Here is a 27476-nt window from a genome sequence, read left to right on the forward strand (position 1 = left end):
CTCACCTCATGGTTACATTTAATTGACATCAGCATCTCTTCCTCTAGTTCACTGACTTAGTAACAGATTTGCCCTGTGGGATAAAATAACATACTTTCTGTAATTGCTATAGTTGTATAAAACCAGTATCTAGCATGCAGGGAAATGTCATGCTATGCAAAGGAATAGTAAACTATTACCCATAAACAAGAGGGGACAAGAATCAAACAAAAAGGAGACCTCGATACTGGGTTTAGCAGAGAATGACCTTTAAAAAACTATTGCAAAAATGAAGGGAATTTAGAAGAATGTAAAAAAAAATAGATTTGGGAGCACAGAAATTACACGAGGAAAAATAATCTCTAAAACAGATGCAAAGAAATATTCTTAAGCTGAATGTACAGTATCTAAAACTAGGAATTAATTGGGTAGGACTAACAGCAGACCTGACACAACTGAATAAAGGAACAGTGAATTCAAGGACAAATCAATAGAAATTATCCAACTTGAAACCCACGGAGGTAAAAATAATGAAAAAGACACACGTGGAGCAGTACAAATGATATAATTGGAGTCCCAGAAGGAGACAATAGGACGGAAGAAATATTAGAAGAGATAATGATCAAGGAGTTTCCAAAATTGATGAAATAGACCAAACCATAGATTCAAGAGTATGTTTGAAACCCAACCAAGTTGAAGGTAATCTTAGCCAATTTCAAGGTGCCAGAGATGATCCCTGGGAATCTAATTTCCCTCTTGCACCTGAACTCACAGTTATGGGTTGACATTCTGACTCCAGTGGTTCTCAAATTGACTTAGGGCACCCTTGCTGTGCTGAGGAAACCCTACATGGGAGGTGCCAATGCCTCTGTTGCTATTGAGCTCAGACTAATCTGAGTCTGCATAAGGGAAGTGGTGATTGACTTTATGTCCACCTGACCCAAAGGCAATTCTTTCATACATGGCCAGTAATGCCTTGATTTGCCATGAAGCTAAGTCACTGCCCACTTGGAATGCATTCAATGACGTTGGCAAACCACCTGGAAGGGGAACATTGAAAGGACTAGTTCATCTAAAACAAAAGAAACATGAAACATTAGTTTGGGAGATGGAAGGAGAGCAGGTGTAAGGAGGCCATGGTAGCCTCAGGGAGAGGGTCCATGGGGCCACCCCTAATTACTCCTTCATTCAACCTGTGCTAGATGCAGAGCATTAGATTATATTGGAAGACCAACAGCAAATGCTTCTGAGGTTTCTCTTGTCTTTGATGCCACAAACAAAGCTGTGATGGTACTTCTTCAGGCCAACCTGATTGGCTCCATGGTCTGATTCTGTCTGAGACCCAATTCTGCCATACAGAGTCCACTGCATTGCTTCTCTGCCATGAGGCCCTGCTTTGGTTTGGATCTTGCATGTCCCTCAAAGGCCTATGTATTAAACTTATCAGTCACCAAGGTGTTGCAATTGGGAGGTGGTAGACTTTGGGAAGTGAGGCTCTAAGTCATTGAAAGGTGACTTCAAAGGGGATCGTAGGCCCCCAACCCTTACTCTTCCTCCCTTTTGCTTCCTATCCATGAGCTGAGCAGTTTTGCCCATCATGTGCTCTTGCCATCATGTGCTCTCTCACTACGGACCCAAAGCAGCGGGGCCAACCCATCATGAACTGGAACCTTCAAAACTGTGAGTCATCTTTTCTCTTTACAATTTTCTCATCTTAGGTTTTGTTACAAATACAGGAAGCTGGTTAACACAGTTTCCTACACCATCACAAAAATGTGCCCTAGACCACCCTCTCCCCCCAACATATGGCCTCCGGTCCTGAGGATTATGGCCCCTTCCTGCACTACCTCACTCCTATATTACCATCCACACCAAACTCCTAAGTCCTTTTTCAGGGAATACTTGTCAGGAGTTTGGTCAAATCAACAAACATTAACTGAACACCAATAGTGTGCAAACCACTGTGCTACTTGAAGTAAACAGATACAGAAAAATAAATTCCATTTGTATGAGAACTTGAGGCACCCGAGGGGGCTTTGCTGATGAAGAATTCTGAGGCTTTTTCCAAGCATTATGTTAAGGAATGCTGTGATTGATCATCAGTGTCTGCAAGGAATGAAGGAGAGGCCGACAGCACGTTGCATACTTGCCATTCTAGCTGCAGGAGATATAAATACGTATTAAGGGAACTCTTGTCCCAAAGAGTCTCTCAATCTAATGGGAAAGACAGACAAATACATAAATAGCTAAACCACAAGACACACAAGCTGACAGTGAAATATTAACAAGGTTCTATGATAATGTTTTGGGAAAAAATATAGTTTGACAGTGAGGATTGAGAAAAGTCTTACAGAGCTGGATTTTAAATAGAATTAAATCATCTGTGAGCCCTGTGAAAATAATAACTGCAAATGGCTTCTGGCTATTTGACTTTGTGTCACCATTTCTTTTTACTTTTGAAAATCCAGCATTTCATTTTGGACTTTGTGTTTTATGCCTTGGTATTATTAGAGTAGGGAAGCTAATGTCAAAAGTGTGACCTCCAGATTCCTTCCATAATTCTTTTAAGACAATATTTTATAGGCATCCAACCTACGCCGTGCAGGGCCCCACCTTCAACCCATCCTTTTGCACGTCAGAGTTCTGGGATCTATGCCCATGCTCCATGGATAGAAAAGGATCCCACTGGCTCACAATGTACCCATTATCATAACATTGAGTATCAGTTGTCTTCCCTGAATTATGAGATTTTTCTTCCCACAAACCACAACACAAATGGCTTTGACATAAAGTAATATTTATGAGTTGAATTTGTCTCTTTTTTTGGACACCAGAGGCTGTTGAGATACAGGTATGGCAGTCAAAAGAAGCTGTACTCTCAGCTCTATGCAGGGAATCCTGGGGAATGAGTTGGGTAAAGAGGGGAGAAGAGGAGATCTGTGTTCAGATTCTGCCTCTCCTTTGCTCTGAAGCCTCCAGAAAAATCACATTTCCTGTGGGTCATTATGTTTTCTTGTGCCAGGTGAGACAGTTGGAGAAGACCATCTCGATGCACTACTCTGTCATTAATTTCAATTTTGTTTATAAAGACTTAACTATCAGATAGGGAGCAGTGGGGTGAGAGGTAAGAATCAGACATTGGGAAGCTGATTCAAGTCATCTTCCTTGTTTTAGTAAGCACTAGGAGTTCAAGCAGCTCTTCCTTTTCCTTGTCCACAGAGCCCCGGATCTAAAGGTTTTGTAGGAGCCCAGTTTCAGGCAGGAGGAAATGGAACAGAGAGATCTGTGTCTCAATCTACTCATAAATCAGCCCCAGTCAGCCACTGGACTGACCATAGGGCAAAAAGGGAGTGCCATACTGGAACACGGAATGTTTGACATGACAACCCTGTTGCAATCAATGTTCTGGACAGATCTAGAAAAGGAGAGAACAAATGGGCAGAGATAGAGAAAGAGGAAGCGGGTCTGTCTGTACTAGTCAAGTTTGGAACCTCTCCCAAATTAAAGGCACTCCAATCAGTCATGGCCTAAGAAGTTGTCCCAAGACAACACTAGACAATCATGTCAATTTTGAAAGCACACAATAAATAAACAATATTAAAAAACAATCAAAGCAAATTAATATGTGAATCGGTTGAGAATAATTAAGTTGCAGTCTTCTTTTGACTAATTATAGACGTATTTGGATTCAGAGAAGAAAGGTCAAATGAGATGAAGAGATTAACAAAGGGCTCCTGGATGAGGTTGGATTTGAACTGATCTTAAAGAATAGGAGAGGATATTAGAAAAAGAAGAAATAAGCTTCTGAGAGGAGGAATACTATATAGATAGATAGATAGATAGATAGATAGATAGATAGATAGATACACACACACACACACATTTCAATAGGCAAATACATTAATGTTGTTATCTTAACATGATCAAGGGCACAGAGCTGGAGTCTAACATGAATTTGGGGGAGAATAAGACAGATAACTCTGACTTGATGAGCAAGGCATACTGACAGGCATTTGAATGGGTAAAGTGGAGTTGGGTTTTGGAAGGCCTTCAAATAAGACAGTGAAGTTTGAACTTAACCTAGAAGACTTATTAACAAGGGAGATTTATTGATCGACAATCAGGAATAGGGAGCGACAATGTGAGAGCAGGATTTTAAGAGAGAAGTCTTATGGCCCCTGTAAGAGGTATTGGCACTGGGGGCTGGCTTGCAGGTGGTTGGAGAAACTTAGCCAGAAGTATTGAAGACCTATGACACCAGGTTAGATGCTCAAAATATCTGTAAACCAAATGGATAAGAGAATGGATAGGAGAAGGACTATAGGAATGGAGATAAAATGTCAACTCAGACAATTTAAAGAATGGATGACTAATCTCAATAAAAAAAAATTGGATAGAGTGAATAATTTGGGGAAAAATGTCTCTATGTTCTTGTCTACCTAAAATGACTTCCTATGTAATTTTCTTAAGAAAAATGATATATAATTCCACTTCAAAACTAGGTTTCATTGTAGTTCTAATTCAAGCAACGAAGATAAAAAATCTGACTTTCCAATGATGGTTTTTGCTCCAACCAGTGGAAGCAAGTCCAACACAACCATGAAGCAATTGTTCACGATGCTTCTCATCCAATTTGGCAGACTCCATCACTTGAAGTTTCCCAAAGAATTCACCTAGTTTGAGTTATGTAAGTAGAGAATTTGAAAAGGAACTGACTTCCAGAGGGCGTCCTTAGGTATTTTATATGCATGGACATATTTAAATCTCACATTTGCCCTGTTTGATATGACACATAACTTCCCATTTAATGGCAAAGAAAAAGCCACAGACAAAAGATGAGTCGGGCAGGGGCCCCCATTGAGCTGGTGGATGCACGGGGGTTCCAGTCTGCTTTTCTCTACCATGTACTTTTCCCTCTAGAGAATGCAGACTTGCTTCCAAACCTAGGGGCATTTCTGTGCTTCGATTCTAAGCAATGTGCTGGGAATAACTTTCTCTTTCCAGTTGTTCAGGCCCCAGATTTTATAAATAAAGAGAAAAAAATTAATGAAGATATTACCGAAGAGTTCCCTATAGGGACAAAATTCCTTTCTCTAGAATGACTTGATCCAAAATAAAGTCTAAAAAGAGGACTTTTGTTCCAAAGGTGCTAATTAATATTTATTGTAAAGAGTGTGCACATCTTTTCTTCTGGGCTGCCTGCACACCCGTTCCTCAGTCACTTTCACTCCCTTGTCCCCTCAATGGATAAGGGAAGAATGATCCTTGTTTTGATTGTTCCCAAGGGATTTTATGTTAAGGCTCAACTCATAGCTGGATTTAGGGGATCTGGTCTTTCTCTTATTTTAGGACATCATCTGTTGACTAGTATCACCTGGATGATATTTTGGAATGCAGCAGCAAGTCCATCTCTGGTGTCCCTTTAAGTCCTCTTCAGCTGCCTGCTTGTACTTTCAGAGACTTCCAGAATGTGCATGCCCTGGTCTGCAGGGAGGAAGCAGGTAACATGGTGGCAGAGACATGTGATGAAGCACCTAACCAGTGCACTGCAGAGACTGAATCTGAATAAGAAAGCTTATAAGAAGTTCTACAGGATATGTAAATGCTGAGATTCCTTAAGATCACATGCATTTCCTTCAGTTTTCCTAGGAAAAATGCAGCCCAAGTGGCCAAAATACAATGGGTGACCCCTAAATGTAGAATGGAAAGGAAGATGTACACACTTTGGCTGGTGAGCATGTGTGAATAGTTTGAGGGGTGGGGGAGGCATGCAGCAGGGTTTGGAGTATGACAAGATAAAGGTTTTTATTCTTAAATAAATATTAATCAACTTTTCTCTTTCTTTTATTTCTTTTTGGTACTGGGAATTGAACCCAGGGGTGCTTAACCACTGAGCCACTCCCCCAGCCTGCCTCCCCCACCTCCCACCTTAAAAATGTTTTATTTAGAGATAGGCTCTCGCTGAGTTACTTAGGGTCTCACTACGTGCTGAGGCTGGCTTTGAACTCACAATCCTCCTGCCTCAGCTACTAGGATTAGAGGCATGCGCCACCCCACCTGGCTAATTAATTCTTTTGAATGTGTTATATGATAGGTTAGTTGGTGGGAACATAGCAATGCAGACAGAGTCTAGGTTGGAGACTGGCATTAGCCATGGGACCACACCCAAGCATAGATCATGAACAGTATTTAAAGAAAACAAGATCCGTAGAGCTTGAGCAGGTATATGGGGGTCCCTCCATGAATGGGGTCCTGACTTATCCTGTGTGGTGGGAGCCATGGTAGGCAGGAGGAATAAGACATGTGGAGGACTTGAAGAGAAAGTGATCTCTCTCTGTAAAATAAGGCCAGTGTGCCTAGGGGACAGGAGAAAAATGTCTTGACGAGAGCTGGAAAGGTGGGTGAGAACCAGTTCAGGGAGGACTTTATGGGCTACACTGAAGACTTTCATCATGACTTGAGAGAACTCACTGTGATCACTAATTTGGGGGCACCATTGACAGATTTCAGCAGAAGAGTGAAATAACCAGATTTGCAATTTTAAAAGATTAACTTAGCTATATATAAAGAACTACGCTGCTGAAAACTCACAAGTGGATAATCAGTACCTGGTAAGATGTGCTGACATTCATTTGTCACCTTGTGGGTAAAATGGATAGTTATAGGGAAAGAATCAGTTTTTGTTTAGCATCTTTTACATATCACACCAGTTACTACAATGACGTTTTAGCTTTTAATTTCCATAATATCTCCATGGAGCAGATAATGTTTCTATCATTTGAAATATTAAGGAATATTTATTTTAGACAAATCTATCCATCCATCCATCCATGTATCCATCTATGCATCCAATCATAAATACACACATTATCCACGTGCATGCATTGATCCATCCATCCACCCACCCACCCATCCATCCATCCATCCATCCATCCATCAGCTTATTTATTCACCTACGAAATATTTTATGAGCACTTAAGTTTTCATTTTCCTTTGTTGGGCATTGGATTACATTGGTGGACAAGATATGACCCTTACCACAAAGCACTTACAGTCTAGTAGAGATGCAAATCAGTACATGTGTGATTATAGGTGAGTGTAGAAAATGTTGCTATGTAAGTTAGCCCATAGTACTTGAAAAAGCAAGAACTGAATCCTCAGCCTCAGGGTGGTAGATCAGACATCTAAACTAAGGTCTTATACCCAGTGTTTGCTAGAGTCAAATCTCAAATCCATATAGGGTAGCCTTTATCTGAGACCCATGTGCTTTTCATTTTACACGGCTATTACTATGGCTTTTTGGCAAACTCTGTGAAAACAGGCCACCCTTCATGACTAAATCCCGCTGGAGGTCAGCTGCAAAACACTGTGAATAAATGCACTCTAGGCCCACTTCAACCACTGGAGCTAGGTCACTCTGGAAGCACTGGGCACTCAGGCCTCCAGAAGCACCTGCCCAGGACAGGACTGCGCTTAATAACTGTGTCCTGACGGAGGGCGGTTGGCACTTCAGCTGGTGAAAATGGCCTCTCAGACCAGATGAGAAATGAAGTGCACAGGCTGCCAGCATTTCAGAGTGTGAAAGAAAGAAATCCAGATTGTGCAAAGAAGAGTTATTAATTATAATCTCAGCTCAGGCCTAAGAGTGGGAAAAGTGCTTCTTCTGAAGATCACTTGCCTCCGTGAAAAGGAGAGTACTGTCCCCTGTTCTGTACCATCTCAGAGACCCACAGGGGTTTTCCAGGCCCACATAAACACACACACACACAAGCACATGTGTGCATGTTCACACACACACACACACACCTGCTTTACCAAGCACCGAATGTGTGCCCACCATGGCTTGCAGAATTTGCCTGCGTTATCTTACTTTGGTTCACTCCTCTGATAGCTCCTTCTTGCTATTTCTTTGTTATTGTATCTTCCCTATCAGTAGAGCAAAAAATATGGAGTCCTCTCCGCTTCACCCTCCACTTGTTTTTTTTCCAGACTCTCTGCTGACTTTTAACAAGTTTAGGAAAAAGGGCAAGTTACTTAGAAAAGACACTATTTTGCATTGACATCTTTTTCCCCACTGTGATCTCAGGAAGGAAGCCAACATTCATGATTTGGGCCTTCGGAGGGAATTATGCTGCTTCATCCAGAGGAAGGGGAGAAGGGGTCTTTCATATTGGGAGGGGTGGAGAGAATTCCACAGGACTGAAACCTCTGCTTGCAGAGGTGACATGGCTGAGTGTCAGACCATGGCCTGGTAAGTATTGGACACCTGCACAGGAAGCCAGAGTGAGCTGCCATATCTGCATTCACTCAGGAAGACAGAGGGGCAGATCTGCTTTGAAAAGGAGAGGCCAAGATCAACACCTGTAGGACCAACTGTACAGGGGACATTCACACACTGCAATGAGCTCACCACTGGGTCCCTCCCCTGAATCCTCAAACTAACTCCATGCTCAAGTCAGAGGGAGGCAATAGTAGAAAGGGGTGGGAGAACTCGCATATCCCACAAACCTTCCTATGCATAACAGTGATAAACCACAAAAGTAAATCCATCCCCAGATATACACAAATACATGATCATGTGAACTCAGTATTATACACAGTGCTTCTATCGTTTACTCTTTTATTCTTTTTCTAGTAGCTGCACCTGTGTGCATATGTGTGCAAGTGTATATATGTGCATGTACATGTGTGTGCTTATGCCTATGTGCATCTATGTGTATGCATTAATTCAGGGACAAGGATGCTGTAGGGTCATCTGAATGATTCTATTCCAGCTGTACATGAAAGTAATGGACTTCTTAAAGGCCCAAATTAACATTATCGAGTAGCATAGAAAAAGGAGAGAGAGGGAGGGAGGAAGACAGCCAGCAAGTAAAGCCTCCTTGATTAGGAGCCAGGATGTCTTTTACCATATGCAACATCAAGGCCAAGCTAAAAGCAGAGGCAGCTTGGGCGACTGCCTGCTTGGCGTATTGGAAATCTCCCCTCCACCCCAAGATCTCCCTTCAGCAATTCTTCAGCGCCCTGGATCTTCTCCCACATGTCACTCTTTGTGTTTAGGCAAAGTGCTTACATTCCAGCAGGGAAGAAAGGGAAATGCTTATTTATTAACTCTTTAGCATGTAGTGAATTAGTTACAACTTAAGCCTAGAGATAGGGTCGAATTTTATTTGCACCACTGACTATCTAAATGATTTGAGCAATTTTCTCTCTCTCTTTCTCTGTCTCTCTCTCTGGTTCCATCTTCTCATTTATAAAAATGGTTTTGTTACTTTGTGCTGGTTTTTGTTTTCGTTGTCATTTTATGCTATATTATTATACTACATACAAAGTGTATGTTTATATACCCTCTGGGGTATGTAGACTATAGAATTGTGGTTAAAATTAAATGAGGAGGTGCAAGTAGAGTGGACAGCTCAGTCAATACCACCGTCATCATCATCACTGCCATCAGCAGCAGTGTCACCTGTCACTCACTCATATCCTACAGAACATGTGCCTGTCAATTGACCAGCTTTGCTCGTGGGTAATCCTGGAAGATGAGCAACAGGATGGATGTGTTTTGATGGAGACAGAGAGTGGAGCTCTGGCAAGGGCCAGGGGATTTTCATCAGGAAAAGCAGAGCTGAGTGGAGACGTGAGTCAATGATATTGGAAGGGTCAGGCCTCACGTGTGTGGGTGTCAGGATAAATGGACCTGCAAGACAAAGTCCCTTCAGCCTCCTCAAGCTTAATCAAAGGAGGTGGCTGCAGAAGTCGGTCAGATGCCTCCAGGACAGCCCCACTCTGGGTTCTCACCGGATCCTCCAATTCTTGCAACCCAAGAGCTCCAAGAGACTTCGGCATCTGCAGGACCAATCCTTTCATGGTCCAGAAGGAAACAGTGCAGTTCAGAGAAGAAGGAAGATTGTCCAAAGTCACCCAACAGGCTAGCCTCAGAGTTGGGACAGGAGCTCAGCTTGTGGGAGACCCACTCCGGAGCACACTCCAACGCCAAGTTGTCACAAATCAAATTCCAGGACTAGCCGGTGACAGAGATACTCATCCCATGACATCGGTTCCCTTGCAGCTTGCCTTAGTCCTGCTCCTGCTCCTAGCTAACTGGGACTCTGAGGGTGACCATCTTCCTCCGGAGTTTGTAATTGGGTGGCTGCTCTGAATGGTTTCTGAGGTCTCTTTAGCTTTGATGTGTTCCCCCAGCTCACACGTCACGGAGGTTGTCAGATGTCCGAGTAGGAGGAGGATGCAGCATGACAGGTGGCGTCCCTGACTCTGGAGGGGGACTTGGCAGAGCTGCCTTCCTTAATGGGGATGGGGCGGGTGGGCGCTGGCAGGAGGATCTGCCCACTTTGGACAAAAGCTGACTCACCCAGTGGAGGAGGGAGGCACCCCAGTCAGCAGCATGGGACGCCACAGAGATGTTTGTGATCTTCCAAGCCCTGGCCCACCAGGCCTCCACCGTGCACAAAAGCCTGGAGATGACTCAGGCAAACCCCAAACTTTAGTTCACAATGTTCTTCCCGAGATTCAAGGAGGACACACTGTTTGAGATAAAAATAATTTGGGATTATTCAGCAAGATTTAATGACTCAGTTCTGGCACAGCCAGAGGGGTCTTCCTAAAATAAAAACTGGGTTATGGCATTTCCTCACTTAGAATCTTCCAGGGACTTCCACAGCAAGCCTCTGCTGCCTCTCTGGCCTCCTTATGGCCCCTCTACCCTCATCATTGCTGCTCTCCATTCACACTGGTCCCATCTCTTTCTCCAAGGACCCAGCTCTGCCCTCCTCTTTGCATGAGAGGAACGCTGCTCTCTTTGCTCCTCTATCACCCATTGCTGACCTTCCTTGAGGCCTCTGGTTCAATGTGATGCGATCAAAAAAAAAAACAACGCATTTCTTACTCCTCCCCAGTCTCCGTTATGACCCCTTCTGATATTCTTGCTCGTAACATCATCTTTTCCCTCTCAGCCTGCACCTCGGTTTATAATTACTTATTTTTTTGGGCCACCTTGTGGTCCCCCATCCTCTGTTCATTCCTGAAACGCCAGTCCGGAACACAGTATGGCCTGAAAAATAGTGAACCCTGAGGGTTTTTTCGTTTGCTTGTTTGCTGTTTTAAAGAACAGATATACAATCGTGCATTCCACATACCAGCAAGAAGTGTCACAAAGTGGGCTATGTCCACAGTTCTTTCAGAAGTGCCTGGGGGACCTGTGCATTTACATAAATCAGTGCTTGGTCTACCTGTCCAAGGAAGAGCTGCTCCAGTCCCAGACAATTTAGTAACTGATGAACCGGGGAGAGAGCCTCCAACCCAGTCGTTTCAAATTCTTTTTTTTAGAAGCCAGCCTGCTTCCTCGTCAAAGCTTTGTTCAAATCTAAGTCCATAAGCCACAAGGAATTTCAAGTTTCTGGCTAACATGGTGTCTTCAGGCACAGGGGAAGGATTCCTGTAATCCATCCTCTCCCCTGGTGTCCCACTGAAGGTGGGAGAGTGGGAGGGGCTCACTGGGGACGTAGGCGATGGGGTGTCTGCAGAGAACTCAAAAACAATAACATGATCAATAAACAACAAGCCTAAAACAATAATAAGATCAACTAAAATTCATTCTGATTTTATTAGGTTATTCTAGACGATGTCAATGATAACATGCTCTTCGCTGCCAGGGTAGCAGCTTCTCCCACACATAATACTTGTGTGCTGTGGATCCCCAAGGCTTTCCTCGATGAAATTCGTATTCAAAGCCCCCATGAAAAAAGGAGCTAATTTGTTCAGATTGTACGAGTGCCCATGTAGAGCAACCTCAGAAACAGGGCACACAAATGACGTTTAAGTCTACCTATGGGGACATGAGCTCAGGAGGCCTTACTGTTACCTTGCCTCATTGGAAGACAGGATTGAATAGAGATCCATGGCAAAAAGTGGCACCAGACAACCTGGATTCAACCCCAACTGTGACCTTTACTTGTATATTTAGCATGAAACTCACTCAACCTCTTTTGAGCCTAAGTCCTCATCTACAAAACAGGGGTAATAAAAGACCTACCTTAGAGTATTGTTTTGACAATTAGTCATGGTAGCCTAGGCTAAGTGTTTGGCCAGAGAGTCATCACTAGTTCATGTAAACTTGAGTACTTGTTTGAAACTTACATACTCAGCATCATCTTTATTTTGATGCCAAGTTGTCAATTGCTGGGGAAATACATATGGTACCAGGATATCTTATCTGGGAATGCTATTTGGTAGGGGATGAATGTATGAAATGCTGAGACTCACATGACTCCTAGGAGTATCTGATGGAAATCCTAAAATAAATAAATAAATAGATAAATAAATAAAAATTACATGAAGATTTGCACATGGTTTCCTAGACCTGATAACTCAATGATGCAGCTGAAGGAGAGGGTTTGGGATTGCCCTTGCTCCCAGGATAGGGCCAAAAACAAATATTGATAAACTAACAATGAAAAGTAAAAGTTTTCTTCTTAGATCTGGGTTTGAGATGCTGGTTTTTTCTTCTCTGCAGTGCTGGCAGGGCATAAGAATTCCTTTGGACCAGTCTAATTTCCTTTTTTCTTACTAACCCTGAGACTCCAGTAAGATCTGAGCATCTTCAGGCTGTTAGAAGCAGAAACATTACGTTGAACAGTACATCCTGCAAATGCATCTATGACCCTGTGTTTATAGAGAGAGAAAGGAGATAGGAAATGGCCTAAGCTTCATGGCTACCAAGGGCCTGGCCCTGTGTAAATAAACATTTCTTCCCTGCAATAATCTTTCAAGATAGTCCCATTGGTTGATTTGAAATTTGATGTGCCAGAGGTAAAGCAATTTGTCCAAGGTGACATAACTTAGAACAGAGAAAATATCAAAACCCAGGTCCAGGAGAATCTGAAGTCTTCACTATTTTTTTTTCTGGGCCACTCAGTTGCCCTTTGTATATTATGTTTCTAAAGCATTAATCTATTCATTATTAAGACAGCCTTGGGAGGTAGGGGACATAACATTCATTTTAAAAGAGGAAACATAGCTCTAAGGAGACAACTGTGATTATCCATTGTTGCATAACAGTTCTGAGGGCACAGCTCAAACTAAGAGGTGCAAAGTCCATTGGTGCTAAAGCTCATTGTGTGGGGGAAGATCTCAAATCCTTTGTAATTCTCTAACATCTTTCCTGCAAAAGGTGGGGGAAAGATCAGGGAATTTAAGCAAATTTTCTAAGCCTAGGTAGTAAAACATTTCTTCATCTTGCATCTGTAGGACTTTCAAAAACCTTCTTTAATTAGCAGTTTCAATGTTTTCCGAAACAACAGCCCCGTTTTGGATCCTTGTGGCATTAACACTCTGGTGGAATTTTCCACTGACTGAGTAAAACTGACTTGTGAGTGACAACATCCTCCCACCTAGAACCTGGGACAGACCTAGAATTCAAATTCTAGGCACTGCTATGAAATTGATGAGCCCTAGTGTCTGGGGGCCGGGCAGTCATGCCTTACGTGGGCAGGTGCCCATGATGAAGCCCACCTCTGAGAGCCCAAGGGTGCATTCTGCTCTAATTGCAAAAAAGCAGCACACACAGGAACCCACTCTGTCCTTCAGGCTCTAGCTAAGCAGTAACGTTCCAGCCCTAGAACACATTAGTCATGGCGATGACTACGGATGACTGGAAGCAGTACAAAACATAGCACAGGATGGTAGAGAAGCCCCTGGCCATTGTCCATGCCAGACTTAATAATTTCTTGATAAAGAAACAGAGGCCCAGAGGGATGTAGTGACTCTGGGAGCTGAGTGGAACTCCTGAACTCTCACGTGTGTGGGGGTGTTACAAGAAAGCTGCTCAGCTCCTACCCATCACATGCACATGTCACCTGGCCACTGCAGTCATATTCATTCATTCACTCATGGGGCAAATGCATAAAGAGTGCTTACCCATGCCAACATGGTCCTGGGTGTGGATATACAATAGGAAATAAAGTCTCTCCTCCCATGGAGCCTGGACTTGGACTCTTCTGTGGAGCCTGCACAGATCACCCCAGATATACATAGCTCATCTTTCCATAATATTTATGGCCTGCAAGACCAAGAACTTGGTCATGCTTCAGCCTTATTATTTTAATTTTATTAGTGAATGTTAATTATACGGAATCGTGACCTATTGGCACAGGCATATAATATCCATTGTGTGTCTTGATTATTTAAGGGAGTGAGTCAGTCATCCACAAACTCTTGCCCATCATTTTCTATGTGCCAGGTCCTATGTTGGCATGTCCAAGTGCTGATGAGTGCTAAGCTTCTCTGTGCATGTGTTTCTTCTTCTCAAACCTAGTTTGAACTCTTTGACAATGATAAGAGACTACATGTCATGTCCACATTTATTGGCAACCACTGTGAAATTTCAAGAATGGATGGAGGTTCCAAAGTCATATCACAAGAAGAGATGCTGTAGCAGGGAGGGTGGTGAGAAGCCACTGCAACAGTCCAGACAAGAGGTACCACTTGAACCATCCCCAGGAACACCCGCCATTCCTTACAGTGGCCCGCAACTCCTGCTTTGCTGATCTCCTTTTCTATTGCTCTCCCCTTGCTCCCTGTACTTCAGTCAGACTACCCTCTACCCTTATCCTGGATTGTCCCCCAAATCTCAGGACCTTGGCACTAGCTTTCCCCTGCCTGCAATACAGATGCTCTTTGATTTCTGATGGGGTTACCTCCCAATACCCATGATAAGTTGAAAACACCTTAAGTGGAAAATAACATGTGCACTAACCCACCAAACATCATAACTTAGCAAAATAGTGCACTGTGAACTCTTAATTGCTTGCTTATTGATTGCATGGCTGACTGGGTGCTGGGCCTTGCAACTGCTGCTCAGCATCATGAAAGAGTATCTGCCACAGACTGCTAGCAAGGAATAGATCAAATTCCAAAGTTCAACGTATGGTTTCTGCTGAGTGCATATCACTTTCACATCACTGAAAGTCCAAAAATTTTAAGTCAGACCATGATAAGGCAAGTACTGCCTTGCACTTGTCTCCCAGATATCTATGTGGGTCGGTTACTTATTTCACTCAAGTCTTACCCAGATGTTACCAATTTATACAAAGTGATCTCCAGTCATTTTTTAATCCACTTATCCTGATTTTAGTCTACCTTTTGTGATAATGTAGCCTTATTTGTCTATTTCTTAATTGTATATTTTTTGAGGGTAGGGAACTTATTTTCACTCAGATCTATGACCTTAGTGCCTATCCATCAATTAGCACTTGTGAATAATTTGCTCAAGGAAAGACTGGATGTGCAGTTTTCCTTTGTCCCCAAATCACAGCAGTTTCTCATCGACTAAGGCAATTTGGGATGGAACAAAAACAATAAATGTTTCCTATCCTTGAACATCTTACAAAATAACCTGTAAAATACCTGCACAAATGTGAGCTCTGAGAGTCCTGACACAATCAGAGAATTTTGTTGTGATAAAATATCCACTTGAGGCCAGAGCATCTTGGGGTCAGAGGGAGGGTTGGGAATAAGACTTTTGAGGACAAAGACCACATCAAGCTGCCAACTGTGTGCATCTTTAATGATTTAAGACCTAGCATAGCACTGTCACATAGTAGGTACTCAGTAAACACTTGATAAGTGACTGAATGAATGGCACCTCTTGCTGATTCCCTTTCAACATTTTCCTGCCTATCTTAAGCAACATGATGGGAAGCTCAGAGGCCAGCACCGAGCTGGGAGCAGTGAGAGGAGGAAAGCAAGCACACACTTTTATTTATGAAGCCCATATAGACCATTTTTTTTTTTCTCACAAAGAGTCGTGCTCATATTATGTGGTGTTACAAACGCTGGAACAACAATACCTTGTATTTATGGAGTGCCTGCCTTGGAGGGGCTCAGACCATTTTATAGACATGATCTCATTCATGCTGTCTCAGGTCTTCTATTCAATTACAGAATGGTTCATTGTTCCAAACGATGCAAACTATTTCTTTTAGATGCACTCTCCGAATTACCCCGTTCTCCTGTTACAGGTTCAAAGATTTACAAATCACCACCAAATGGCTCTAGAATTGCCACCGCAGAAAAGGAGGTGGGCGGAAATGGAAGTTTTCTGAATTTCTAATTTATGAACTCTTCAGATATTAGGAAGGCATTCTTTGTAACACCCATCTTAAGCATGAGGGAAAACAGACACCATGACTTAGTTGCAGCCGTATAATTTGATCATAAAGGTAGGGGAAAAAAAAAGAATATTAATCCTCCACAACATTAGCTGAAGCTATAAAAATAATACTTAACCTGTGTGGCCAAGATGCAGGACAATCAGCACCAGAACAGGCAGAGAAGTGCAAGGTGATACAGGCATCTTCCTAGCCAAGGGTCACAGGACTGGGTTCTCCATTTGCTCTGCTATGAAATGCTTTGTGGTCTTAAATAAGCTCTTCATTTCTCTGGGCTTTGTCACCTTATCTGATAGTAGAGTAGATTGATTAGGTGATCTACAAGTTCCCTCCCCCAGCAAGATTTCACAAGTTCATGGTTTTGCAACTACCACCACCCCAGCATCGTTACCACTGCTGCCCAGCGCCTATCCTGGGACATGGTAGGTACTTACGAAGTGCTAAGTGCAAACTAACTAGGTCTAATTTAATCAACATTTGTTGAATGTCTACTATGTTCTGAACACATAGGTGGTACTAGGGCATGGAAATTTTTTTTTGAAGATATCATTGTATTAGCTTTTTGTCACAGTGACAAAAATACTCGACACAAACAACTCAAAGCAGGAAAGGTTTACTTTGGTGCCAGTTTTGAAGATTTCAGTCAGTGATCTGCCAGCTCCATTGCTCTGAGCCTGAGGTTAGGCAGAACATCACGGGGGAAGAGTGTGGTGGGGGAAAGATGATCAGCTCCTGGAAGCAGGGAAGGGGGGAGAGAAACAAGAGGAAGAAGAAGAATAATGAGATGAGGAAGAGGAAGAGGAGGAGGAAGAAAAAGGGAAAAGGGGAGGAAGTGGAGAAGGAGGGGAAGCCAGGGACAAGATATAGTCCCCAAGTTCATGTCCCAGTGACCTCCTTCCTCCAACCATGACTTACCTGACTGTAGTTTCTGCGTCCTCCCAGTAATTCATTCAAATTATTAATCCATCAAATGGATTAATCCACAGATGAGGTTAGAGCCCTCATGACTCAATCACTTCTCCAAAGCCACCTTGGAACATTGCTGCATTGGGGACCAGGCTTTTTAACCTTGAACTTTCAGAAGGACATTCCAAATTTGACCCATAACAATAATAATGGAAGTGTCTGCCAAGCATGAAGGAATCCAAATGATTTATTCTGGATCGATACAACCTTCCTGGAAAAGATGACATGATCTGATCTTAATGGCCAGTTTATGACATTCACCAGAGAGGGAGGCAGGGAACATAGAATAAAAGGAAAAGCATTACAGTCAGAGGGAAGAGCATATGCAAAGACATGAGGTGTGAAGGCGATAAGGCTAAATGTAAGCATGAATCAGTGAGAATCTAGGCTGGGAAACAGTGTGAGTCACATGATCAGGAACCTCACAACCTAGGTGTGATGTCAGGCTTTGTCTCCCAGGCAACAGGTGGAGTGGAAGGGTCACCATATCAGGTGATCACATTTGATGTTCCACAAGAACACTTCACATATATTTCACTCTAAGAAAGTTTCAGACAACTTGTTGTCTCACCCTGAAGAAGCTGAGATGCAGGTAAGATCCTCACCTGTGCAGAACCTGATGCTTTTAGACTTTTAATGAAAGCCCCTGTGATTTAACCTCTATCTAGGTAATTTCACCTCTCATCCTCTTCTGCACAGACCCTTTGTCCTAGCTGAGTACCCGAGTGCAAATTCCTTTCCTGTTCTTACATCTGTGCTTTTCCTGTGATCCAAATGTGCTGCCCCTGGGCACCTCCAGTTTAAATCCCCCCAAATATTCCAGCTCAAGCTCCACCTTCTCTGGGGATCTTCCCCTGGTAATTCTGGCTTTGACTACACCCCCAGGAAGGACTGGTGCCCATGGGGTGAACTACCCATCCTAACCACCTTTATTTACTTCTCCTGTTCAACAGTCTCCAACGGTGCACGGCTTCTGCATGCCTAACAGCACGCCAGGCAGTGGGGTCAACGGAGAGTGAACAACAATGTTCTAACCCCCATACATCTTTAATCTATTTCAAGAACTGCCATGGGGAAATGACGAGACACCCCAGTGTCACAAGGAAGGCCCAGAAAGCCAAAGGAGCACACACAACCACAACGCGTCACGACAGGAACCCGCTGAAGATGTTGATGGCTCCATGACTGCCTTCATTCAGTCCCCAAGCACAGGGCATCTGGCACCACCTCTGGATTCTTTGTCACCAGTGCTCTGGAACACAGGCAGTTGTCACTGCTGCCAAGGTGACCAATTTTATTCTCTCTCTCTCTGTGTATATGAATGTATATGACAGCTCCAGTCAGGCACCTCTGATTGGCCAACTGTTTGCTCCTTCCCTGAGTAGCTGGCAAAGTCTACGTCTGGCTTTCTCAGCTTCTAAGTGGGAACTGAACTGCTTCCTATCAAGACTCATCAGGTGGAAAACTCCCCAAACCCAGAAGGAGGGTGCAGAAGCAGGCCACGTGACTCGGGGCTGGGAGGATGAGATTGCCCGGGAAACCCTCTCCATTGTTTTAGTCCTGTGCATCTCATCTGCCTCACTGGCTCGGGATCTCCTCTGGGGAAGTGTCTGTGTGTTCTTCCTTCCTCATAAGCTCAGCCATTACTGATGGTCTGGCCACATACTCCCTGCTCAATAAATTCTTGTTGACTTCAGTCTAGTTCATTCTGCAAAAGGTCATTTCATTTGGCCTAAGCTGGGAGATGATTTTCAAATGTAAAATATGAAGAGCTTGGCCCTGGAGTCGGCAACATCTGCAGATAATCATGTCATCTGGCCATGCAGAACCTCTGGGCACAGGGAACTTTCTGGGATGTGAGCAGATATGAAATGGAAACTGCTACCTGACGTCTCCCCATCACTTCTCGAGCTCTTACTCCCTCTAGGGCATCCAAGGAGCTAATGTCTTGAAAATGCACTTGGACAATCCACTATTAGGTAATGGTTACTTTTGTGGAATAGCTCTTTAAAAATGAACAGTCTATACCATCAGGTAGCCTGTAGCAAAGTTTCTTCTCTCATTTTCTTCTGTGGTGTTCTGTGGGAAGGAAAGCTAGATCACGACCAGAATATCTGAGCCCAAGACCTGGCTCTGGACTTATCAAACATGAGAACATAGTCTAGTACCACAGTCTTGTTAACCCTACTATTATCCCCATCAACAAAATGGGCACGATGATTTATTAGGGTGCAGGCTGTGCTAGGTAGGTGCTGTTTCAGCTTATTCACTCTCTTTTTGTCTTTATCTGGAAACAGTTCATGCCTCTTCTAGAATAAAGATTCTCAAACTCGAGCATATGTCAAAATTATGTGAGGGCTTGTTAAAACAGATTTCCTGGAATTTCTGACTTTATAGTTTAGGGATGAGGCTTGAGAATATGTCTCTAGCTAGTATTTCCCTGGGGGTAATCACGTTATTGATCTGGGGACTATACTTTGAGAACCAATGCTCCAGAAATCCAGTCCACCCTTATTCTCACTCCATGAAGTTCAGAGGTTAACTTCAGCCCTTGGCTTCAAGAGTGGGGACATGAATCAGGCTCCACTAGTTTATTCCAATTGCTTGGCCACAGAGAATAACTGAGAAGACTGGGAGACGTGTGTCAGGCCAAAGGAATTCCCTTCAGCATTTTAGCAGGAACACCTCTTCCCGCTTGGGTTGCTCAGCAAGTAGAAAGTAAGCCTGCAGCCACAGCTGACCACCCCACATGTCCAGTTGATTGCACCAACAGAGGAAATCAGGGCTGAGATGTGCAGAGATTCCTGAAACTATTCTTGAGCTCCTTTCAACATCCTTGAAGCATGCTTTGTGAGACCACACATTCTCATTTTGGCTCAGGCCACTTGGGTTTCTGTCACTTGCAATCAAATAATCCTTAGCAAAGCAAACACTTCCCAACAAGAGACTCTGGGTTTAGTCTTTATATTTTTTCAAACTTCCAAGAAGTTATAATTCTCAGACAATGACCAGAAAGGAAATTTATGAATTGGTGATATAATTTCTTGAAATACTGGCCAGACACACAGAGAACAGCCCATCAGGAGTAAACATGATTACTAGAATGATAGCCAGTAACTTTTCCTAGTATTTAAAAATATCAGACTCTCTCTTCAATTGCTTATATCCATTAAATAACTTAATCCAACACAATAACTCTTGGAGGCAAACAGAATAATAATTTCAGCCACCGATGAGGAAACTAAATCTCAGAGATTTCAGGAAACTTGCCGAAGGTTGCTCAGCAAGCAAGAGGCATTAAGATAAAAGGAAATAAAGGAAAAATGTTTATTCAAATGGCCTGGCTTCAGCAGCCATATTCATCTTCCTTTTGAGATCAGAAATCTGGACTCTCCGTTTTAAATCAGAGAATACATCATCTTCAAGATGGTGATTCTAAGAAATAAATGTAAAAGTGATGTGGGGGGCTGGGGATGTGGCTCAAGAGGTAGTGCGCTCGCCTGGCATGCGTGCGGCCGGGGTTCGATCCTCAGCACCACATACCAACAAGGATGTTGTGTCCGCCGAGAACTAAAAAATAAATATTAAAAATTCTCTCTTTCTCTCTCTCTCTCTCTCTCTCTCTCTCTCTCTCTCTCTCTCTCTCTCTCTCTGTCTCTCTCTCTCTCTCCTCTCTCACTCTCTCAAAAAAAAAAAAAAGTGATGTGGGCCTTTCGTAAATGAGGACTTAAACACAATTTGTCTTTGAGAGTTTCGAAAAAAAGTCTCCAACTGACTTCACACTAGAAGTGTAGACATTCTGGCATTATCTGAGTGTCCGGAAGCAATGGCCTATACCTCTGTGTCCAGCTGACCCCCTCCACCTGCCTCAGACTCTCTGTAGCGCTACCTTCATGGACCCCTAGCCAGGGCACCTGATTACAAGATGACCATATCCTCACCTACCTTAACCTCAACTCACCCTCCAGCTGCCCACTTGTCCCAACTATTTGGTTGTATTGGCAACTGCCTAAATCCATTTCCTACCCAACTTATCCAGCCCAAATCCCCCAGCAATCCTGCCTTTAAGAACTTGTGCCTACAGCAGAATTTTTAGGTACTGTAAAGACATACCCAATAAATACTTCATAGGTTACCAATCTCTCCATCTTAAAAACAGGCAACCAGATGGGTAGATTATATAAAGAGATTGATTTCTTTTGATTTTTGTATGTCAGGCCTTTCCAGGGTATCATTATGACTCCTTTACACATCACCCCAACTGTTCTACTCTTTGATTTCTATTCACTCATATTCGTTCCAAGGTGAAATGTCACTCTGGTGTCCTCTTGCCTACCCAATGTAGATGGTGAGATTTGATCTGACTTTGTCTGGTCAATTCTCCTTGGATTGCCTGCTAGAACACCTTCACTAACTTCATAACCTGAATTTCTACCGCCCCTCTTACCTCATGCACCTAAACCATGTCTGTTACCTGGATGTACTGCTGCCTTTCCAAAACACAAAGATCCTGTCAGCTCATTAGATGAAAATCCGCTATGGATTTAACTGCTTCGGTACAACATGCAAAAATGCCTTCTCAGATTCTTCCAAAACTGAAATTCCAGATTTTCTTTCTTGCAACCACACCTCAGCTGCACATTTGGCTTCAACTACCCCACCCCTGACCCATCTTGGCCAGAGCCCTGTGCCCAGAATTCAATCTCTGCCCCTTTGCTAAGTACTGTTCCCTGTCATGATAACAACCATCCTCTTGCTTCTCTGCTCATCCAATATTACCCATCATTCAAGTTGCAGTCAAAATTCTTCCTCCTCCATGGCACCCTCTCAGATGCCCCTCATTGGAGATAATATCTACCTCCTGGGGACTCCCAGAGCACTTTTATTGCTCCTATCTTACAGCTCCTAGTCCCATCTCCATTATAGTTATTTATGGATAGAAATCTTATCTCCCCCACTAGTCTATAAAACCTTTGAGGGCACCATCCCTGTGTCATCCATCACTAAATTCTGCACTGGACCTGACTTGAGTATCTTGCACATATCTATTAAATAAGTAAACCTGGGAGACCTGGGATGGGACCCCATCCCCAAAATGTCCCTCCTACTAGCTTATCATATTGATGTGACTCTCACAGTGTAAAAACACTGGTTCTGGGCTGGTACCAAGTGCTATAGTAGGGTTATTTCATTTTACCATTCTTAATAAAAAATACTTCCAGTGATGTGGCCAGTGACTAGGTCAATTGGAGAAGCCCCCTTAAGTAACCCTCCGTAAGCATTATATTGTAAGAGTAAAGATTATCTTATGATGCATTTTTTGAATTCTCTTCCATAAGATGTATCCTATGGCTCTAAGTGTTTTCTGGCTCCACAACATAGAGGGTGTTAACCCTGAAGGCAAGGCACAGTGTTAAAGGATATGAGTCATTAATAAATGTGTGTGAGTTAATGATTCAGCTTTTTTTTTCTAGCTGAGGGCAGAGGGAAGACAATATGAGACATAGCAGACTTAATAGGGGCTTACTAGCATTAGGTTTCCCTGAGCAACCGATTATAAAATAGGTCTGGGGGAGACGGGCAGACAATGCCCTTGAACATGAGACCAGCCAAGTGCCCTAGCAGTGAGGGCAAAGGAAGGAGTCTGATCTGGCCAGCCGCTTCCAGAGGACGGTCTAGCTTCGGCCTCTTCTCTTTCCACAGAACTCAGAGGCGTGATGCCGAGGGGTTATCAATTCATTTTCTTATTGGAAGCTGGCTCATCCAGAGCCTGGGGGCTGTCAGCACACGATTGTTAATGAACATGTTTCCTGTAGATAATTATAGGAAAGGGAATATTGAAAGCACTTAAAACATTTCATTCTTTTTAATTCATTAATTATATTGCAATTATCCCATGCTCAGGAGCTGTTCAGGAGGCCGGATTCCAGCTATTCCCGTGAGACTCCATGGGCATAAATGAGGGCTGAGGGCTCCAGGAGAGAGAACCTGAAGAGAAAAGCTCAGAAAAGGTTAACTGCAGATTCAAGAAGCTAATTTGAAACCTCTTAAACAAAACCCAGGTTAATAAGAGTTGAAAAGAACAACACACCTCTTTTAAAATGATTATGACAATCATCATTGTTTTTCCACCCACATCAAAATGGCTTGTGTGTCAAAAGACGTATCAGAGGTAACATGGCTGCTCCCGGAAACACCTGGGCTGGAGGTTGAATCAGAGGATTCACAGACTTTTAGAGATGGGCACAGCTTATGGATGACTGTAGACTCCTGGGGACACAGGGGTCACTATGCATCCTTCCCTGGCCATCCCAGACCTGTCCTTTTTGTTCTTTTCTCAACTTCTTGTGTGAACCCCAGGGAGTTATGTGTAAATTGAATCCATAGTGACACACTAGACCCCCACCACATACCAGGAGGAGGAGAATGACTAGTACAGATGAGGTCTCTGCCCTCATGGAGCTGCCCATGGGAAGCAAGGTGGATTAAATAGCCATCAAGGTGGAGTTGACGGGGAAAGTACCAAGAACCCTGAGTCTCTAGCGTGGTCATGAGGTGGGGTGGTTAGAGGCATCCTGTGTGTTCTCCCTTCTGTACAGGTTTTGTATGAATAGTGAACCTGAATCTCCATGCTTCACACTTTATCTTTGTGGCTTTCAGAAACTAAAAATGGTTTCTTCTCCAGTGATTCCACTTAGGAAACCTTGATGGTGCAAATGGAGAGGTGAAGAAGTTTCCCTCGTATCAATGGGGCCACAGCCTAAAGTTCTTTGTTGAGTTCACTGATGTTCCACCCTCTGTTCCTGTCCTGCTCTGGGTTCCTCTGTGTTCAGTAGCTAACCACTAACCTCCCTGCCATTGTCAAGGCTCAGTGACACAGAGCATTAAAGGATCTTGGTTGATATAATGTGTGAGTAAATGATTCGGGACTTTTCTAACAAAGGGCAAAGAGAAGACGATATGAGACTCAGGAATCCACTAACACTGTGTTGTCTTATGGGACAGACAAACAAAACCAGTCTAGAGAAGACAGCCATAGTGACCGTGGCATCTGAAACTAGTTCTCAAGCGATCCTGAGCCTATCATCTCTGTCATGTGAACTAGTTCATGTCACCTGGTGGAAGATGACAGGTCATGCAGCCTAGAGGCGAATCAACTCATATGTCAGGAAGCCCAGCTAATGTCACTGTAGCTGACTCACAGCTGGCCACAGACACTTGAGGGAGCTCAACTGAGACCCAAGGAACTACCTAGCTAAGCACAGGATACATTTTAGCTTGCAGAATCATGAGCTAAATAAATGACTATCATCTGAACCATTAGATTTGGGGATGATTCATTATGCAGGATTAGCTAACTAATACAGCACCACTGGATTGTATTATAGATTACTTCAGTTCAGTCAAAGTATCCTGAATGCCTACTATGTTCCTAAGGATAAGACGCAGTCCATGATTCTATTCGTGGAAGCTTGCAAACCAATTCCTCTTTAGTGAAATTAGGCAATGACAAAAATAACATAATTGTTTTAATCTGTGGAAGACTAGAGTGTCTGCATCTAGGCCTCAGAGTGGCCCGTGGACTCCCTAAAAAGATCTTAATATATTTTATATTCTCACCTGTTTGAATTTTTGAAGAATGTACCCTCTGTCTTTATCTTTTTCTCAAAGTGCCTCAGACCATATGGAGGTGGAGATGACAATGTCACTTCAGCCTGTTTACAATGCCCGGCACTCATCCTATTTAGGGTGCATTTCACTGCTGACTCATCCAATCAGAAAGATGTCCTCAAAATGAGCTACTGCCAGAGGTCACTGAGGTTTGTGTGTTGGATGATCAGAGTGCTATGCCCGTCTTTTAAAAAGCTTCCAACAGATAATGTTATCACTTTCCTGTCATACAGAGCAGAACCTCTGTATGATCCAAAGCACATTTTCTTTGAAAAACGATGGGCTTATCTGTGTCCTTCTTTTGCTCACACCTACTGTAGGGCTAGTAAATCTTTTTCCCCGGGGCAAGAATACAAGTCCATCATTCCCTGGAGCCTCACTCTTCTGGCAAGAAGTATATCTCACTTTAGCCAACAGCGTGGAATAGCGACGTCATGTGCTCTTGTTGGAGGATTTTATTGAGATCCATCTGAGATTCAGGATCATAGCAAGCCCTGATACACCATTTGATGTTTGGAGAGACCGTCCACTCAGCAGAATGATTCTCTCATTCTCTAAATCATCGAGGTTTCACTCATTTTTTAGGTTAAACAGAATAAAAGAGAGAAAGCAAGATGAAGGACAGAAAGTACCCTGAATACCTAGGAGCACTGTACCTTACAGTTCTTCCACAAGCTTGCTTAGCATCTTCAATCAAAACCACCATCTCTCTAAGCTAAGGCTTTCTTATGTATGACACTGCAATTCTAAGCCATGTCCTGCTCTCGTCTCAAAGGAGACTCAAGCCAAAAAAAAAAAACCATGTGTGAAAGTACTCTAGTGTTTCTAGAGCAGGGAGGTGACACCAAACCCAGTTGGTCTTTTCTATCTCATGTTTCTGTGATTCAACTGGAGTCTTATGCCTGGCCCAATGTAATTCTACCAAATTTCCACCCCTGGAGTTCTTGATAGCACCTAGCACTTAAAGCATCAACTGGACCACATCACTCACAGATCGACTTCTCAGGAAGCCTTCCCTGACTCCCAGGTGTTGACGCGGAGGGCCCAGTGTTGAACTCCCACACTTCCTACACTGTCCTGGGTGGTCACACTATTATCATTAGTCTCACTTCTACATTGGGATGGCATAGGTTAATGGCTAACAGTGTGCCTTGGAAAACACGGCATGTGATAAAATCCTGTAACAACCACTTTTTAGCCAGGGAATCATTCTGTGCAGATGTATCACCTCCCTGTGCCTCCACTTCTGCCACAGGAAAAAACGGGGAAATGATGGTATTGGTATCTCACATGGTTAGGAGAGTACTAAATGAGTTAGTTCCTAGCACTTAGTGGGATATAAAGAAAGCTCAAAACTGCTGGCTAACATTATTATCTAGGTTCTGTGCCAACTTAGAAATATCTGTGCTGGTGGAAGTGGTAGGAATATTTGCTGGTCCATTTCCATATCTTCAATATCCACTGCTTAAGGGGTGCTCAATAAATATTAAAAGCATGGAGGAATGAATGGAAGAACTGGTTCTGAAGGCTATGTACACACTCCGTAGCAGGTCCTGGCTCAGTCTCTAACACCATCTGACACCTCTGAAACATATCATACCTCTACAACCCCCAATCTCCTCATCTGTTAAATGAAAGCAATGGACCACGTAATCAGTAATGAACATTTCCTCTCTAGAGATCTATAAAATGGGATCACAGGGTAAGAAGAAAATGAATTATTTTAACCAGTCCCTACTGGTGAGATAGATATTTTACATAGATTTTCTTATCAAATCTTCCCAAAGCACTATCAGATAAATAAGATAATCTCCATCTCACAATAATGCACACTGATGAGGCTCAGAAAGGTTAAGTAACTTTCCCAAGACTGTATAGTTAGTAAGTTGTGAAGTAAGGACTCAACCTTTTGACTGGAATAAAAAGTCAGTCCTTCTCCCTATTCGAATGGAAAGCCAGATAGGAAAGTGAAAGACCAGGTACATGTATCTCACGCAACACTTCTTGTCCAAGTAAAGCAGTGGGCAGGTATACTTAGAACAGGTGTGGCGAGAGCTGTCACTTGACATGCACATTTAGACACATCAGCATCTGTGTCGGGATACAGATGGGGAGACATTAAGCAGAGGAGACAGTAGCAGCTATAACATTAGCCTTGAGTTAATTGCTATTTTGGCATCCTTATGGAAGGAAACATCCACTGTACATATTCATGTAGCAAATGGAATTTATAACAATTTCTTTGAGTTGGGAACCACTTGTCCCCTCCTCCCTGGAGCTAATCCAATGTCTATATTTAACCCAGCAGGCTGGGTGGCATTACATTTGGGTGATTATTTATAGATACCCTCATGCATGGTCTGTGAAAAGCCATAAGGATTCTGCCAAGGCAAGGGCAAAGAATAACTCCAGATGTGTGAGTGCACGTGAATCCACGTCTGGCCCCTTGTAGGGTGGGGATGTCTGCGAGCTCAGACATTCATGAGATCACTAGTTTCTTTGCTAGTTTTTTTATGTTTAATTTCTAACTCCAAACATGAAGGACTTTATTTGAACATGAGGGTAGCTAGATATTCCTGTTGGAAAGAAACTCAGCATCTTGAGCCTAATACCCAAATGGATATTTTATCTTCTATACAGTATTTTCATTCAACAAATATTTATTAATTGCAACCT

Source organism: Ictidomys tridecemlineatus, chromosome 4 (genome assembly GCF_052094955.1).
Source record: "Ictidomys tridecemlineatus isolate mIctTri1 chromosome 4, mIctTri1.hap1, whole genome shotgun sequence".
NCBI classification, from domain to species: Eukaryota; Metazoa; Chordata; class Mammalia; order Rodentia; family Sciuridae; genus Ictidomys; species Ictidomys tridecemlineatus.